At 41.0% G+C, this 18,742-nt stretch overlaps 2 non-coding genes across 2 annotated transcripts; both read right to left on the reverse strand.

Annotated features, from left to right (window-relative positions):
• Positions 1 to 1,928: 1,928 nt before the first annotated feature.
• Positions 1,929 to 2,038, reverse strand: LOC141636233 (small nucleolar RNA R71). Its single transcript, XR_012540859.1, has one exon. It is a non-coding gene; the product is annotated as a small nucleolar RNA R71 (small nucleolar RNA).
• A 4,408-nt stretch (positions 2,039 to 6,446) lies between these two features.
• LOC141636828 (small nucleolar RNA R71) lies at positions 6,447 to 6,553 on the reverse strand. The gene has a single exon (XR_012541410.1). It is a non-coding gene; the product is annotated as a small nucleolar RNA R71 (small nucleolar RNA).
• Positions 6,554 to 18,742: the final 12,189 nt, after the last annotated feature.

Genomic DNA, 18,742 nt, shown 5'->3' on the forward strand with positions numbered 1-18,742 from the left:
AATGAAGCAGTCAACGATGATTTTGAAGCTGACTTGGAGGAAGAACACTCGATCGAATGGTTTATTTGGTCGATCGAGTGGTTTGAAGTGCTGAAGAGTTCGATCGAGTGATTTATTGTGCTCGATCGAAATGCTGTTTTCTGGATTTCCTCGATCGAGTAGAATTATTGCTCGATCGAGAGGATTATCTCTTGAAGACCTCGATTGAGTGGTTTTATATCACTCGATCGAGAGGTTTTGAGTTTTCACGGGCTTAATTAACCCGTGTTGCCTTATTTCGTTGATGGACTTAGTTTTTCCTATTTAAGCATTCATAATTAGGTGATTAATTACGTTTTTAATCATCTTAGAACGCCACTTTACTCTCTTAATCTTTCCCTTAAACTTTCTACTGTAACTTTCTTCTCCTTAATCTTTTGCTTAGTGGATTTGATCTTTACGCCGGAATCGCTTGAGATTGTAATCTCTCTTCTCTTTTTAATCTTAGTCTCATTATTTCCTTGCTTTAATCCTTGTTTTATTGTCTTAATTATTCTGCCCTAATTTCGTTTATGCCATATTATTGTTATTACATCATGCCTTTAATTAGTTCATTCATCATTATTATTATTGACAACATTAGTAATATGAGTAGCTAATTTCATTCATGTTGGGATTACGGAATCCATGGTAGGATTGTGACGATGTAGCGAATAGGCTAGACGATTTATTTGTGAGAATCTGTACCCATGGCAATTTAATTATAATACCGACTTAGTTGAGTGCACGCTTCTAAGTTACCTTTAATCTGGTTAAATTTACTCCTGGATCGGAAGATTGGATTAAATAGATATGCCTATGAACAGTAGACTACCCCGACGAGGACGAAAGTTAAGTTAGTGGGAATCTAGGATAGAAAGTGGACCGGAAGGATCTTCCCTGTATCCGTCTCACAGTAAATTATCTAGGCTATTTACAGCTGAGTCGATAGACTACCATGGTGAACCGAAATCCCGACATGTTCTCTCTCATTTGATCACCTTTATTATAATTTCTATCTTTTATTTCTCTTTCTTTACTGCTCTTTTCTTTAAGCCTTTATTAGTTTAGAAACCAAATTTAAACCCCCCATTTAGTGACCTAAATAGACGGACCTTAACAGATATCTTACCTCCCTGTGGAGATCGACCCGACTTCCCTAGCTATATTAGTTAATGCCAGTTGGTTATTTTTGGTAGGTACACGACTAGCATGTCGAATTTTGGCGCCGTTGCCGGGGAGGCAATAGCCCTTTATGTTTTTGTTTTCATTTATTTTTATCCGTCTCAGGGAATTTTTATTCCTTGAGACAGTTCTCATTTATCTCTTTCAGTGCTGTGTATGCCCAGGTCAAACAAATCGGAGTTAGTTCCAGCTGATTGTGAGCCAGAAAGACTATTTCGGCATAGACTACGTCTGCAAAGAGAACTTCGAAAGGAAGACTTAAGTACTTTCGAGCCCGAGCTACAACACTTTTTATTTGAAGAAGACCAGTCTTTTGAAGAAGACAATCTCATTTCTGCCAACAAACCAGTAAAGATGCCGAACATTGCAAGTCACTCGGAGCCTAGAGCATCCTCTATTCCTAAAGGTTTCAACCTCCAAACTGAGGACGGTAATACTTTTGATATCCGTCCATCTTACATAAATTTTGTGGAGAGAAACCTGTATAGAGGTGTGGCGGGTGAAGACCCAAGGAAGCACATGGACGTCTTTAATGATTACTGTTCCACTATTCCCGCTACAAAGGGAGTAACACAGGATAAGATAAAGGAAGTGCTCTTTCCTTTTCTCTGACTTACTCAGCCCGAGAGTGGCTGACTGATCTTGACCAGACTACTGCTGGTATCACCAAATAGGAGACTCTCGCACTTGCCTTTTAGAAAAGATACTTCCCTCCTCAACGCACTAATCGTAAGAGGGAAAAGATTACTAGTTTCAAGCAAGCACCTGATGAAACTTTCTATGAAGCTTGGTGTCGGTTCAAGAAGTTGGTGAGGTCTCTTCCTCACCATGGTTTTGATCAATGGTTTTTGTGCAACCAGTTCTATAATGGGTTGTATGATGACCATAGAGCTATACTTGACGCCTCATCCAACGGAAGATTTCAAAAGAATATTGATTATGATAAGGGATGGGGCATTATTGAGGAGATGGCGACCCATTGTACTGAATATGGGAACCCACGGGACGTTATTCGAACAGTCCATTCAGTTGATAAGGCAGTCGTGGCTCAGCTGGAAGCCATGAATGCTCGGTTTGATAGAATGGAGCTTCAATCTGCTGGGGAGCCACAGACAGTTCATTTGTTGACTAGACATGAAACTATTATTTGTGAGAGGTGTGGAAGTGATGACGGTCATACTGCTATTGACTGTCTTACTAAGAAAGAACAAGTTCTTGCTTTTCAGCAATATAAGCAAGGAGAAGGTTCTTATTACAACAACCAAGGGGCAGTCCATCCCAATTTGAGGTGGACAAGTCAAAATGTTCTTAATCCCACTCCTCCACCGTAGCAGCAGCAGCCATATGTCCCTCCTCATAAAGCTCAGAAAGGCTTCCAAAAGCCTCCTTCTTTTCCTCCACCGAATCAAGGAGCATAGTCTTTAAGTGGGGTAAGTGTGCTAGCTGCATTAAAGACAATGCTTCAGTCGTTGACAAATCAATGGCAACTAAGTGACCTAAAAAAAGAAGCATCCATCAAGTCACTTGAAACTCAAGTTGCTCAACTCGCCGCCAATCAGTCCACGAGGAAAGCGGGTCATTTACCGTCCCAATCTGAGAAGAATCCACACGAGACGGTAAACTTGATTAATTTGAGAAGTGGTCGTTCATATGAAGGACCAAAATTATCAACATTAGATGACATATCAGACCCGAGGAAGACCGTTAATGCTGATGAACAGTCAACTGTCGCTGAAGATAAGCTTACCACGAAGAGTATACTCGATCGACTGATTTCAGGGGGTCGATCGAGTAGAATTGAAGCTGAAATCACTCGATCGAAGGGAAATTCTACTCGATCGAGTGAACTGGATAATAAAGGGTACGATCGAGAGGTGCAAATCACTCGATCGAGTGAAAAACTGGAAGAATATGTTCGATCGAGTGGAAATATGTCTCGATCGAACACTGATGCTATTAAGGAACTCGATCGAGAGGCTACTATTGCTCGATCGAGTGAAATTTCACCTGGAAAGACTCGATCGAGAGGTAAAAAGTCTCGATCGACTGACAGAGAGCTTGAACCTGCTGAGACATTGGAAGAGAGAAACAAAGGGCTCGAGATTCCTATTCCGGTGCCCTTGCCAAGGCGATTACAGAGCACAAATTCCAATCAACAGTTCGGTAAATTTGCCGAGCTCCTAAAAAGCTTACAGGTCATTGTTCCATTCGCCGAGTTGCTGACAGAGGTACCCTCTTATTTAAAGTTTATGAAAGAAATTTTATCACGTAAGAGACATATCAATGATCATGAGACGGTAGCTTTGACCGAGGTAGGGACCGCCCTAGTTCAAAATAAGTTGCCACCTAAACAGTCATACCCGGGTAGTTTCTCAATCCCATGTCACATAGGTACCCATTTGATTGATAACGCGTTATGCGATCTTGGTGCTAGCGTGAGCGTCTTACCTTTGTCTCTCGCAAAGAGACTTGGTTTGACTAAATTTAATTGCACAAACATGACCGTACAGATGGCCGATCGTAGTATATCACGGCCGTTAGGAGTAATAGAGGACATACCTGTCAAAATCGGGAGATTCTTTATTCCCGTTGACTTCGTAGTGCTTGACATACTCAAGGACACTCACACCTCTATTATTTTAGGGAGACCATTTTTATTCACTGCTCGCACAGTGATAGATGTCGGTGGTAAGACACTTACATTTCAGGTAGGAGATGAAGAATTGATTTTTCATCAATCTAAGTCTCGTAGGGCTCCCATGCAAGCTCAACCTTGCATGCCCTCTCCTCTACTGACTCCCATATTGACACTTCAGAAGAAAATTTGGAATTTTGTGCTGCAATTGTAACCCCTCCGCCTCAAATTGAGAGCGAAAAGGAGGAATATTCGTCTGTTTTCCTTGCTGCAGGGACAGATGGATTGGATGCAGGAGCTGTCAAAGGTCAAATTGCAATTAAAGACAATCAAAATGGGAATGCTAATTTCAAAACTGATGGGAAAGATAAAGGGACAAGGAAAGTTCGTGCATATGTGGATGTTAACTATTTGATGCGTGTCTTTTATATGATGTTTTACACCCTATTTTACACGCATTTCAGAGCTCAATTATGTAGTTTAAAGCTACTATTTGCCCCATTTCGTCTACTTTTGTATTTTTATGTAATATTGCAGATTTATGCGGAAATGAGTAGATATTGAGCTAAATCCGTCCCCGAGTATCTTTTATTGCATTTGTCATGAAGTATTTACTCAAGGAACGAGCTTGGTGCGCATTTCGAGGCCTGAAATATAATTTTATGAATAATTTGAAGCGGACTATCAGCTAAAGCAGTCGATCGACTGGCCTTCATGGTCGACCGACCAACGCACGACTTCCAGGAGCTACTGTACACTGCAGTCCAGTCGATCGACCGGTCACAGTCGTCGATCGACCACACCGCTAATCTGGGTGAATTAAGAGATCGAGAATTAAGAAGCCCGTTGTGTATTAGGTTTAGGAAAGAGTGTTACGCTATATTCCTATATAACGCAACCTGAAACTTTTCAGTAGAAATGAAGTCTTTCATCAGAAAACTTTAGGGAAATATTAGGGTTTGCATTTAAGTTTAATTATTCAATACAATCGGATTATTGCTTTACTTTCTTTCGTACTTTCGGTTTCCTCCAATTCCACTCGGTATTCTTCTGCTCTTATTTCAGTTTTTCTACTCTACTTGTTCATAGATATAGATTTGCTAGATTAGTTTTCCGAAGCCGAAATTATCGTTTTATGTTATTTGTTTGTTTAATTATTTCGATCATGAATTCAGCATTTTTATTCCTTAATCTTAATGTTATTTTCGTCGTAATCATGAGTAGCTAAATACCCTGTGCTAGGATGTAGGGAATCTGTAGAAGTAGGCGTCATTAGAATAGTAGACCCGAATCGCGCCTTGGTCGATCGACTGGCCTACCTGGTCGATCGACCGGCCACGTGAGATCACCTTCGTTTTAATTAATTAAATTGTTATGTTTGACGAATCGAGTGCACGCGACTAGTTAAATGCCTAGGATTTGACCGACCCAATAAAGATCGAAAGATAGGGAAGAGAGATAGCCTACCTAATTAAGACGACTAAATTAATAAGATCGAGAGATGAGTTAATTTAGCCTTTTTAGTCACTTTTCAGGACGAAAGTTAGTATTAGTGATATTAGGGACCTGTAGCGAGATCGAAAGATGCTACCTGTAATAATGGACCGAGAAGGCCTTCTTATTTTCCCGTCTCACGTTTTTGTTTTAGACCTACCTAGTTTACTGCCGCCGAAGCTATAGTGAACCGACCATTTTAGCACCCTTTTAATATTAGTTTTCATCCGTTTATTTAGTTTACTTTTCTTTTATTGCCTTTAGTATAGACCAACTCAACTCAAAATCCCCACACTTGTTACTTTAAAGACTAAAATCAGACAACTATTCATTGCATCGCCTCCCTGTGGTTCGACCCTGTTACCACTAGCTTCTGTTAGTTTTAATAGGTATTATAAATATTATCTTTGGTGCACACAACGATAGGCATCAAATTTTGGCGCCGTTGCCGGGGAGGCAATTGTTTAAAATTTTTACTTGTTTCTATTTTTAGTCTTTCTATTAGTTTAAGGGACATCTGTTCCTTAAACTATTCTCATATTCTACTTGTAGTTTCTTCTTATGCGTAAGTCACAGGGTGGTGAATTACTACCGTTCAATCCTGAGATTCAGAAGACTTTGCGTGAGTTGAGACGATCATCTAGAATATTGCCGACAGAGGAAGAGCTCAGTACTCTGTCTAGTTACTACGAGAACACTTTATTTGAGGAGGATCCACCTTCATCTCCTGTTTCTACTTCATGAACTGAGACCGTCACATCTCCCGACATGGCTGAAGAAGCAAGCATAGCCAGTCACTCTGAGCCGACAGCTGAGAATCTCTATAAGGGATTCGCATTACCAGGGACGGATAGAAAATTCGAGCCGAAACCGTCCTATATCAACTTGGTTGAGAGAAACCAATTCGGGGGAGGTGCAAATGAAGATGCAGCCAAACATATGGAGACTTTCATTGATTATTGCTGTTCCATACCCCCACCAACCGGTGTGACCCAGGACCAGGTGAAGGAGACCATGTTCATATTCTCTCTTCATGATGCTGCAAGGGATCACTGATTGGAAGTCGCTGGCCCTGACATTCTACAAGAAATATTTCTCTACCTCGAAGATAAATGCCATTAGAGCTCAGATCACGAGCTTTAAACAGGGTCCGGATGAGAATTTTCATGAGGCATGGGTCCGTTTCAAGAAGCTAGTGCGAACTATTCCACACCATGGGTTTGAGAAGTGGAGTCTATGCAATCAATTTTATAATGGGCTCTATGACGATCAGAGGGCTATCTTGGATGCGGCAGCAAATGGTAGATTCCAGGAGAATGTTGGAGAGACTAAGGGGTGGAAAATTATCGATGATTTGGCCACCCACAAAGCTGAGTATGGAAATTCCAGGGGAAACCAAAGGAGAAGTGCTGAATCCCCTTTTGTAGCCGCATTAGAAGCTCTCACGGCAAGATTTGATAAGTACAAGTTGGGAGGAGCTTCAAAATGAGGGATCTATCATGTGAATGTTGTTTCAGACGGTCCTTTCGTCTGCAAGATATGTGGAGGAGAAGGACATGTTTCAGACAACTGTCCTAATCCCTATGAGTCTTGTGCTGCCTTTCAACATTATAGGCAGACAAACACTTATTTTGAGCCGAATGTCCATCCGAAATTGAGGTGGAGTAGCCAAAATGTCCTAAATCCGACTCCACCTCCACAAAGAAGAGAAGCAGCAGCAGAATTATGTGCCCCCTCATAAGCAGCAGCAGCCATATCAAAAGCCTCCGTATGTTCCACATCAGCAGCAGCAGTCCCAAGGCTCCGAATTTGCCGAATTGAAAAATTTGTTGCTGAAAGAGTCTCAAGCTAGAGAGGCCGGGATGAAGATGTTTGAGAGCCAAATTGCTCAATTGGCTAGCAAGAGTGCAACTCGAGCTCCGGGGCATTTACCGTCGCAGACGGATCAAAAGGAGACCCTTAATGCTGTTACTTTGAGGAGTGGGTCCACCCTTGAGGGGCCCGCTATGGTCGAGGATGTCACTGAAAAAGATGAGGTGGAACCAAGTAAGAAGAAGGCAGTGACGAATAATAGCAAGAAAAAGACGATCAACAGGTATGTCAGTCGATCGACTGACAGACCCAGTCGATCGACCAGTCCGCGAAAAGATACTGCTATTATTCCTGTAGACATCAGTCGATCGACTGACATTAATGGTCGATCGACTGACGACGCTGCTGAGGGTGAGTCTTTTCGTCCTCTAATGCCAAATAACTGGAGGGACCACTTGTTTCGGGGTACGACTACTCCGAAAGTATTGAGGCAAGACCCAAATGCTGATGGGTCAGTTCCGGTTCCGAAGTACTACCCGATGACGATTAATGGTTCATTTTTGAGACGGTCTGAAGAAGGGTCAAGCTTCAACAAGAAGAAGATAGTGTATTTTCAGCCTAAGTCCACTGATGCCGGCATGAGAGACCTAGAGGAGAGGGCTAAGTTGCTTCTTTCAGCCCCCTATCCGGAAAGATTGGTGTCGACGAAGGAACATGTATCGTTTAATAAATTTGAAAATGTTATTCGTAGCTTAAACGTACAAGTTCCTTTTATTGAGTTAGTTAATCAAGTGCCTGCTTACATGAAATTTATGAAGCAACTACTGTCTAAAAAGAAGTCACTTGAAACTGTGCATGCTGTCGCACTAACTGAGGAGTCATGTTCTTATCTGACACACACTGCACCTCATAAGCTAGAAGACCCAGGTAGCTTTTCAGTCCCATGTAGTATTAGCACATTTTCTATTGAGAAGGCCTTGTGTGACCTAGGAGCCAGTATTAGTGTCATGCCCTTGAGTCTTGCTAGGAAGTTGAAATTGACTAGGTTTGCAGTCACCAACATGACAGTACAGATGGCTGACCGATCTGCGGTCTAGCCTATAGGAGTCTTAGAGGACATTCCTGTGCAAATAGGAAAGTTCTTTTTCCCTGTTAACTTCGTTGTACTAGATATGCCCGAGGATGCCCACCTTCCTATCATTTTGAGTAGACCATTTCTGCACACTGCTGGTACAGTTATAGATGTTGGCTCAGGGACTTTGACCTTCAAAGTAGGGAAGCATTCCATTGTCTTTGCCCAGACAGCTAAGAAGAAAGGCCCTATGTGGCCAGTAACTTGTAATACGGTTTCTGAAAAGAAATCCTATTTTATGCTTCCTGACTTGCCTATCTCTATGCCTATTTCTGCTATAACACCTTTGCCCCAGGTTGGGAGCAAATTGGAGGAAGATTCTTTTGTTCTAGATGTTGCAGGAGCTGGTTTGGGGAAGGAAGAGCCGCAAGTTGCCCCAGCTGTGAAGGAGCCAATCGTTCAAAGAGGCGGCCTAGGATGTCTTAGCTATGGCACTGATGAGGATCCCGATGAGGAGCCAATCAAAGTGACGGAGTCCGATTTGGATTCTGATGAGTCAGAAGAGGTCATTGATTGGGAAGATGTTGAGGCTGTTGGTCCACTGAATTCTGCGGATGTTGGAGTTGAGAAGAGTACAGCTGAGAAGATGAGCACTGTAGAGGCTACCTCTTGTATCCAGAAGCCGAGCAAGTGGGCCATTCCGTGGCCATTCTTGATCAACTATTAGTTGATTAAGGCTTTTTCAAACAACATTTTATTGCTTTTTAAGATTATTTATTGTTTTTCGTGCGCGAGACTTCGCAATTTTTATAAGTTTGCTTAGGATTTTATGTGCTTTAGACTATTGCTTTGGGTTTTATGCAATTTTGGGCGCGTTATTGTGTGTATTTGCAGGTTCATAGACCTTGATAGCTCAATTTATTGAGCTAATTGAAGAAATCAGAAAGTTACAGCAGGTTTTTCAGTCGATCGACTAGCCTGTGTGGTCGACCGACTGAGCTGCGATTTCCAGGAGCTTCTATCCCTGTTCACTCTGGTCGATCGACTGGGTGATGTGGTCGATCGACCACCCTGCGCTGCTGTACCTTGTTTTCGATCATTCCCCTGCTGTGTTTGGTTGATTTGCGGAGTTGAGGGAGTTTTTTCTCCACTTTATTCTCCTACTCATTTCTGTTTTCTTCCGTTTCTTTATTTTACACATACTTTTGCGTTTCAATAATTGTTTTCTCGGTTTTATGCGTGGTACTTTTGCTTCTTTTCAGGTTCTTAGTGGTAGCACTGATGGCTACTGAAACCTCCTATCTCACGCTGGTTTGGGGAGGTTTCCTTTTGCTACGCTTAAAGTCTTGTGAGTTCCGAGTCCTTACTTCATGTCTTGTTTAGTTAATTTCACGCAAATTCCCGTTTCCTTTTATTTCATTTCATGATTTTGCACAATGGGGTCATTGTGCGTTTTGGTTTAGGGAAGGGTTTTGCGTTGCATTTCATTTGCTTGCATTCACGTTTACATTTTGTCTTGCATTGTTGTTTATTTTCTCTTATATAAATTCAAAAAAATTGAAAAATTTTAAAAAATTTCAAAAAAAAAATATCACGTTTATTTTAGCATATAGGTCGAGTCGGAACGGTAGTATTTCAATGATGACATTGCATTTTCAGCTGTTTTATGCCTGAGCCTTGCTAATTGACATGTTATTATGAGAATCGTATATGCATATCTACGAGTTCTCGTTAATATCTTGCTGAACTTTAGACTTGACTTAGATTTTTGGCAAACTACATCATTTTCTGAGGTTTAGAGCTTATAACTGGTGTCATTCATGACCAGTTTATCTAGGATTATGAGTAGTACTCCTTATGAGACATGTTACATTAATTTGCATAAATATGAACTTGATCTGCTTAATACCTGTATGCATTCGGTTTGTGGTTTGTTGACACATGTGGAAGAGGTTTCCTTTATTCATTTTGCCCATAAGCTCCACACTGCCAAAAATAGTTTTTTTGTCCCGTTAACTATATCCTACATTTAGCCTGCCCTTGTCAAGCTAGTAGTTTATGTTCTTGGGATTGTTACTTCATTTTTGGTTGCAAATGCTCTTTTGAGATGATGTTGGGAAGATGAAAAAGAAAGGAAAGGAAGAAAAAAAAAGAAAAAAAAACAGAATTGGAAAAGAAAAAATAAAGAGAGAAGAAAAATGTTTCGAAAAAAAAAAGAGAAGGAGAAAAAAAAACGCATGTGTACTGTAGAGGACGGTCGATCGACTGGACTCATTGGTCGATCGACTGATGCCCGAGAAGAAAAAGAAAATCAAATTGCATAATTCAAGGTCTTTGTTAAATGGCGATTTTTGCTCCCATGTTGCATTCATATCTTATGGGGAGTTGATTAATTATGGAGATTGTGAGATTTGTGCTTGCTATTAGCACTCGTTTTATTGGAATTTTGAGCAAGAAGTTGGATGTTGTTATTAATTTGGTTCCCTTAGTTACTAGCTTGGCTTTTAACTCTGTTTTTGTTCAAATTTATCTTAACCTCTTCTTACCCTTTACCTCACAATCCATATTTACCTCGGCATGTATCATGGTCATTTGATTGGTTGGAATGCATATGTACGGTTGTAGAGATTATTTTCATATTAGATTGCAGGCGTGTTCTTATAGGTCGTAGTTAGGTGAGAGTCATTACAAAATGAATTCTTTCTATTTTTACATATACTCACTTGTATTTATTGAGTGATTTGAGCAACCCGTGAGAGTCCAATTTGATAAGTCTCTATAGTTGATGGTTCAACAGCTTTTTAACGACTTCATAACTCGTTTGCATGATTCACATTGCTAATTGATTGTTGGTTATTGCATTAAATTGGTTTAGGCTTTACAGTTTGCATTTCGCTCTGAGTTTGAACTCGTTCCATTAGGTTTTAGGATCGAGTCTAGTTCTTGCTTGGGGACAAGCAAGGGTTTGGTTTGGGGAAGTTTGATGCGTGTCTTTTATATGATGTTTTACACCCTATTTTACACGCATTTCAGAGCTCAATTATGTAGTTTAAAGCTACTATTTGCCCCATTTCGTCTACCTTCGTATTTTTATGTAATATTGCAGATTTATGCGGAAATGAGTAGATATTGAGCTAAATCCGTCCCCGAGTATCTTGCATTGCATCTGTCATGAAGTATTTACTCAAGGAACGAGCTTGATGCGCATTTCGAGGCCTGAAAGATATTTTTATGAATAATTTGAAGCAGACTATCAGCTAAAGCAGTCGATCAACTGGCCTTCATGGTCGATCGACCAACGCACGACTTCAAGGAGCTACTGTACACTGCAGTCCAGTCGATCGACCGGTCACAGTGGTCGATCGACCACACCACTAATCTGCGTGAATTAAGAGATCGAGAATTAAGAAGCCCGTTGTGTATTAGGTTTAGAAAAGAGTGTTACGTTATATTCCTATATAACGTAACCTAACACTTTTAAGTAGAAATGAAGTCTTTCATCAGAAAACTTTAGGGAAATATTAGGGTTTGCATTTAAGTTTACTTATTCAATAGAATCGGATTATTGCTTTACTTCCTTTCGTACTGTCGGTTTCCTCCTATTCCACTCGGTATTCTTCTGCTCTTATTTCAGTTTTATTACTCTACTTGTTCATAGATATAGAATTGCTAGATTAGTTTCCCGAAGCCGAAATTATCGTTTTATGTTATTTGTTTGTTTAATTATTTCGATTATGAATTCAACAGTTTTATTCCTTAAGCTTATTGTTATTTTCGTCGTAATCATGAGTAGCTAAATACGCTGTGCTAGGATGTAGGGAATCTGTAGAAGTAGGCGGCATTAGAATAGTAGACCCGAATCGCGCCTTGGTCGATCGACTGGCCTACCTGGTCGATCGACCGGCCACGTGAGATCACCTTCGTTTTAATTAATTAAATTGTTATGTTTGACGAATCGTGTGCACGCGACTAGTTAAATGCCTAGGATTTGACCGACCCAATAAAGATCGAAAGATAGGGAAGGGATATAGCCTACCTAATTAAGACGATTAAATTAATAAGATCGAGAGATGAGTTAATTTAGCCTTTTTAGTCACTTTTCAGGACGAAAGTTAGTATTAGTGATATTAGGGACCTGTAGCGAGATCGAAAGATGCTACCTGTAAGAATGGACCGAGAGGACTTCTTATTTTCCCGTCTCACGTGTTTGTTTTAGACCTACCTAGTTTACTGCCGCTGAAGCTATTGTGAACCGACCATTTTAGCACTCTTTTAATATTTGTTTTCATCCGTTTATTTAGTTTACTTTTCTTTTCTTTTATTTCCTTTAGTATAGACCAACTCAAATCAAAACCCCCACACTTGTTACTTTAAAGACTAAAATCAGACAACTATTGATTGCATCGCCTCCCTGTGGTTCGACCCGATTACCGCTAGCTTCTGTTAGTTTTAATAGGTATTATAAATATTACCTTTGGTGCACACAGCGACAGGCATCACTACCCCTACTGGTTCAAATTCAAGCTCGTGGAGAACGAAGAGGACGGTCAAGGATGCTGAAGGGACCTCCTCCAGTCAGAAGCCCTCCGTTGGGCTACTGACTTGTTTTAGGAATTGAGCGGGGAATGCCCCGTTGTAACAAATTGTAAAAATTAATTTTGAATTTCCGTTGAATTTCTTTATTGCATTTTTAAGACTGTTAGAATTTAGACTATTTTTAGCGTGGTTAGAGAGACTCTAGACTGTCATTTTTTGTGATTTGGTATGTTCGGGATGTTTTTGCGAGTGTTTTTAAGCAGGTTTGGGGAAATAATGACGCACTTGGATGACTTACAAGAAGAAAAGAACTCGATCGAGTAATTTTTGTACTCGATCGAGAGGAATTCAGAGGAAAGGCTTCGATCGAGTAGATTTTTACTTGATCGAGTGGACTGAAGATGAGACCTCTCAATCGAGTGATTTCAAATCACTCGATCGAGTGAAGTTGAATTTCGTACGCAGGAAGTGTCTCTTAAACTCCCTACTTTTCATTATTTCTTTTTATTCTTTCATTTTCTTCATCCTCTTTACACGAAAAACCCCCAAATCCTCCATTTTTTCTTGCCCATTACCAAATCAAACACCTACTATTTATTCCTTGCTATTAAATCGACATTTGCCCTCTAATTTGCCCTTCAAATTCGTTCTTTTTCACTGTCAATTTGGGTATTTAGGGTTTGAGATTTTCGGTTGAAAAATCGCCATTTGCATCGTTTTTAGTCGATTTTCTTGCTTACCTTGTGGGTTTATTCATCAAGTAAGTATTATCTTCATTTTCTTGTTGTTTAATTGATTTATTTCGAACAAATGAAGTAATTGGGGTTTAGGGTTTATGAAAGTCGAAATTTCGACTGAAATTTGGGGGATTTTCTATTTAATTGCTTCAATTGATTATTGTTCCCACTTGCTTACTTGATTAGGATGGACAGTAGCTCAATGCCTTCATCTAGTTCGACTGTAGTTCTGTTCTCCGTTGAGACAGTGGTCCCTTCTGCCACCACCGTCACCACACCTGTTACCCCCGTGTTACTTGTTACTACTGTTGGTACGGTTGTTACTGTTGCTAGCACTGCTGCTAGTTCCACGTCCACTTCTGTCTCAGCCTCTGTTTTAGCTAGTTTTGCTGCTAGCTCTTCTTCTGTGTCGGTTTCTGCTGCTTCTTCTGTTGCAGCCACAGCTAGCACCTCAGGTACGGTGACCACCCCTGCTGCGTGGTCACCCGCTATCACAGCTGCTTACCGGGCGGCCTTAGTACCTTGCTCCGTCAGAGGACGGGCTTCTACTTCAGATACTAGAGGCCGGGGTCGTGCACGAGCTACACCTACTACTAGCCGTTCTGCTGGCCGTGTTACCATCCGAGTGGATGACTCACTCGACTCGCACCCCGACTATCCCCAGGTAATCTTCGTTAACGCTATTCATCGCACTAGATTCTTTGCTTTGCTTGACTATGACTTTCTTTCTACAAAGTTTTTGTGCGGTCAGTCACTTGAGCGACTTGGTATTTACGAGCCAGTTTGTGAGATTTTGAGGGGTATGGGAATGTCTGGCCTAGTGACCATTAGTACCTTGACTTACAAGGAGCTGACCCTCGAGTTTTTTAGCTCCTTTACCTTCTCTTCTGGGGCACACGACACTGACCCCACTTGCGCTTCCGTGACTTTCCGGTTATTCAGCCGGACTTTTTCTTTGACTTTAGAGGAGTTTGGTTCTAGGCTAGGACTTTCTTTTACGGGTCCTACTGCTGCCCCTAGGAAGGTTTTCCGCATGTTGTGGAGGACCTTGGCACAGACTACTTACGAGGAGCGAAAGCTCGCCCAGGTCCACTTTCCCCCCTGCCCGATACTCCCTGCGTTTGATGGGTAGTACTATTTTTGGCCGTAAAGAACCAAACAATGTGAATAAAATTGAGCTTTCAATTCTGGGCGGGTACCTGAACATTGACAGTAAGGGCCCCTTTGTCCTCAACATTGCTTACCTGACCGCCCAGTACTTTCACTCTATGGGGGAGAAGACCACGGGCACCATTGTCTGTGGTGGCATAGCCACTTTTCTTGCCCGTTCCCTCTTCCTCGTATTCCCTTGTGACTTACCGTACCTAGACACTGATAGGTACCTCGGCATTCCTGCTATGCTGTCCATGTTTTGGCTTGCTTTCGACCACCAGACTTGGAAGATTTCTGGATCCTTGTCTGAGACCCTTCCTTGCACCACCTTACCTCGACTCGTTCCCCTGCCCAATGTTAGGGCCAGGTTACCTCCACCATTGCCCATGTACCACCTACCGCTGCAACTACCTCCTACCATGTCCGCTTCTAGGAAGTAGAGGAGACCTGAGACCGGAGAGGGATCCACACCTTCTACGGGTGGCCAGACTTCCACGGCCATTCCTACCCCGATCCCTACTCCCACTCCTACTCTTGCACCCGACCAGACACAGCCGGTTTACCCGGCTAATTTTGTACCTCCTCCACCCTTTGAGGCGTTCGCGGTTATGGACCAATGGCGCCGTGACAGTTTGTTGCTTGAGCTTGTAGATAGGCAGGCTCGTATGGAGAGGGACATAGCTCTTAAGTTATTCCCTCTATACGAGTATCACATGAGAAGACACCGTCCCGTCCCTGAGGGCTGGCCACACCCGTCCTTCTACCAGTACCCAGCTAAGGGGTACCCTGAGTCAGCCAGTGACGAGGAGGAGGGCACAGTTGAGGCGGAGGCGCGTGCTCAGGCTGAGGAGGCGAGGAGGAGAGAGCAGCAGGTGGACCCAGACTACACGGTGGAGGACGTGACGGACGAGGCTGACGAGTAGCTACAGGTCTACTCATTTCCCCAGTTTTCAGGCTGGTTTGGGGAAGTTCGTGTTTTGTATGTACATTCTTGTTCTTTTATTTCTTTTGTCTCCTTTTTATTTATTGTTCTTCATTCATTTATTAGCTGTATTTTCCCGTTCCCCTGTATATATCTGCTGGTATATGTTGGAGGACAACGAGGGCGTTGTCCGTTTTGGTTTGGGGAGGGTAATGCATCCTTTTGAGTCTGTATTTACATTTGTTTTGCATTCACGTTTCTATTTTCAGCTTGCATTATTTTCATTGATTTCAAAAAAATCCAAAAAAAATAAAAAATTTCATATTCAAGTTTATTTTGCATATAGGTTGAGTCAGAATGGTTGATTTCCGTGATGATATTGCACTTTAACTTGTTATTTTACTTCAGCCTTGCACTTTCATTGACGGTTACTAGCTGAGTCTTACGCATAATTTACGAGTTTTTGTTCAAATTTAGCTGACCGTGTAGACTTGACCTGAGAAATTGGCAACCTACTTTACAATTTCTGAGATTTAGAGCCTTATAACTGGTGACATTCATGACCGGTTTACATAGGAATTGAGAGTAGTACTCCTTGCATCGCATGTTCATCATTTTTACTTTTTTATGACATCCGATTTCTTGTCAAATGCATACATTCGGGTTTGTGGTCGGTGTCACATGCAGGGAGGTGCTTGCAAAATTTTCCCTTTCTTACATTTTTCACCCATTTAGCTCCACTTAAGCCAAATTTAGCCTTTTTGACCCATTAGCTACATCCAAAACTAAGCCTGCCCAGTCAAGCTAGTTTAGTGTGTCTTTTGTGGTATATCGATCCATGTTACGGGTTTGGCATGATTCTATTGTTCGGAGTTGGTGGAAAATAAGGAGGGGATTATGATTTGAAAAAGTAAAAAAATGAAAAAAAAGAGGATTTCACGTGAGGCAGAAAGAAAGGAAAGAAAGAAAAGTTGAAAAAAATGGTTTAGATTGTTTGTGTAATTAAGACGGTATTAAAAAAAGGGAATTTTGTGACCGTCTCACTCCTCTGTTCTTATTCACATATTTTTGAGGAGATAGTGTATTTGGATGGTGAGATGTGTGCCAAATGAAAGGCACTTGTGTTTATTTTTAGTCAGTTGAGATTCGGACGGTTTTATATGGTCTTGTTTAGGAACTAGCTTGGCGCTTTTTACCTCCACATTTCCATAATTTATTTTGCCTTTTCTCACCTGAACCTCACTATTCCTATACTATTTGTAAGCCCTCGGCTGTGACGAACATTGTTGGTTGGAATGTGTGCATAGTACTTGAATCGTCTTTCATTTTTGTTGCATGCATGCTATGTAGGTCGCAGTTTAGGTGAGTGACTGTTTCTCCTTCTCTCTTATACATATATAATTCACCCTTTGCTTCATGAGAGAAGAGTGACCACGGGAGAGTCCGATTTTGTTGGTCTTGCAAGGTCGATAGGTCAGCTTTATTTGTGGACATCTTATAATTCGTTTGCGTATTGACTGTTGTAGCTATAACTATTGATTTCTGTTGCATTAAATTGGTTCAATTAGACAAAATATAGCTAGCTCTGAGTTTTCATTTCCATTCCATTCGTTTCCATTTAGTTTACTCGAGGACGAGTAAAGGTTCGGTTTGGGGAGATTTGATACATGCATTTTATATAGCCTTTTTAGTCTTATTTTGCACGTATTTCCCTTCACTTTTATACTGTTTTGTATTGCAATATGCCCCGAATTGGTTACTTTGGTTTGTTTTGTTTGTTTTGCATAAATGAACCTGAAAGTGGTGAAACCGTACTCTTTTCGTCCTGTTTTGCATGCATTTTGAGGAGACGGGAATGTTAGAGCGGGAGTACTGCATTGGGATGCATGAAGGATGGTCAACGAAGCTGTCAACGATGATTTTGAAGCTGACTTGGAGGAAGAACACTCGATCGAATGGTTTATTTGGTCGATCGAGTGGTTTGAAGTGCTGAAGAGTTCGATCGAGTGATTTATTGTGCTCGATCGAAATGTTGTTTTCTGGGTTTCCTCGATCGAGTGGAATTATTGCTCGATCGACAGGATTATCTCTTGAAGACCTCGATCGAGTGGTTTTATATCACTCGATCGAGAGGTTTTGAGTTTTCACGGGCTTAATTTACCCGTGTTGCCTTATTTCGTTGATGGACTTAGTTTTTGCTATTTAAGCATTCATAATTAGGTTATTAATTACGTTTTTAATCATCTTAGAACGCCACTTTACTCTCTTAATCTTTCCCTTAAACTTTCTACTGTAACTTTCTTCTCCTTAATCTTTTGCTTAGTGGATTTGATCTTTATGCCGGAATTGGTTGAGATTGTAATCTCTCTTCTCTTTTTAATCTTAGTCTCATTATTTCCTTGCTTTAATCCTTGTTTTATTGTCTTAATTATTCTGCCCTAATTTCGTTTATGCCATATTATTGTTATTACATCATGCCTTTAATTAGTTCATTCATCATTATTATTATTGACAACATTAGTAATATGAGTAGCTAATTTCATTCATGTTGGGATTAGGGAATCAATGGTAGGATTGGACGACGTAGCGAATAGGCTAGACGATTTATTTGTGAGAATCTGTACCCATGGCAGTTTAATTATAATACCGACTTAGTTGAATGAACGCTTCTAAGTTACCTTTAATCTGGTTAAATTTACTCCTGTATCAGAAGATTGGTATAAATAGACCTGCTATGAACAGTAGACTACCCTGATGAGGACGGAAGTTAAGTTAGTGGGAATCTAGGATAGAAAGTGGTCCGGAAAGACCTTTCCTATATCCGTCTCACAGTAAATTATCTAGGCTATTTGCAGCTGAGTCGATAGACTACCATGGTGAACCGAAATCCTGACATGTTCTCTCTCATTTGATCACCTTTATTATAATTTCTATCTTTTATTGCTCTTTCTTTACTGCTCTTTCCTTTAAGCCTTTATTAGTTTAGAAACCAAATTTAAACCCCCCATTTAGTGACCTAAATAGACGGACCTTAACAAATATCTTGCCTCCCCGTGGAGATCGACCCGACTTCCCTAGCTATATTAGTTAGTGCCAGTTGGTTATTTTTGGTAGGTACACGACTAGCCTGTCAACGAGTTCGATCTTACCTTCATGGAATCCTATTTGCAAATATAATG

The sequence above is a fragment of the Silene latifolia genome, chromosome Y (genome assembly GCF_048544455.1).
Source record: "Silene latifolia isolate original U9 population chromosome Y, ASM4854445v1, whole genome shotgun sequence".
Taxonomy (NCBI): Eukaryota; Viridiplantae; Streptophyta; class Magnoliopsida; order Caryophyllales; family Caryophyllaceae; genus Silene; species Silene latifolia.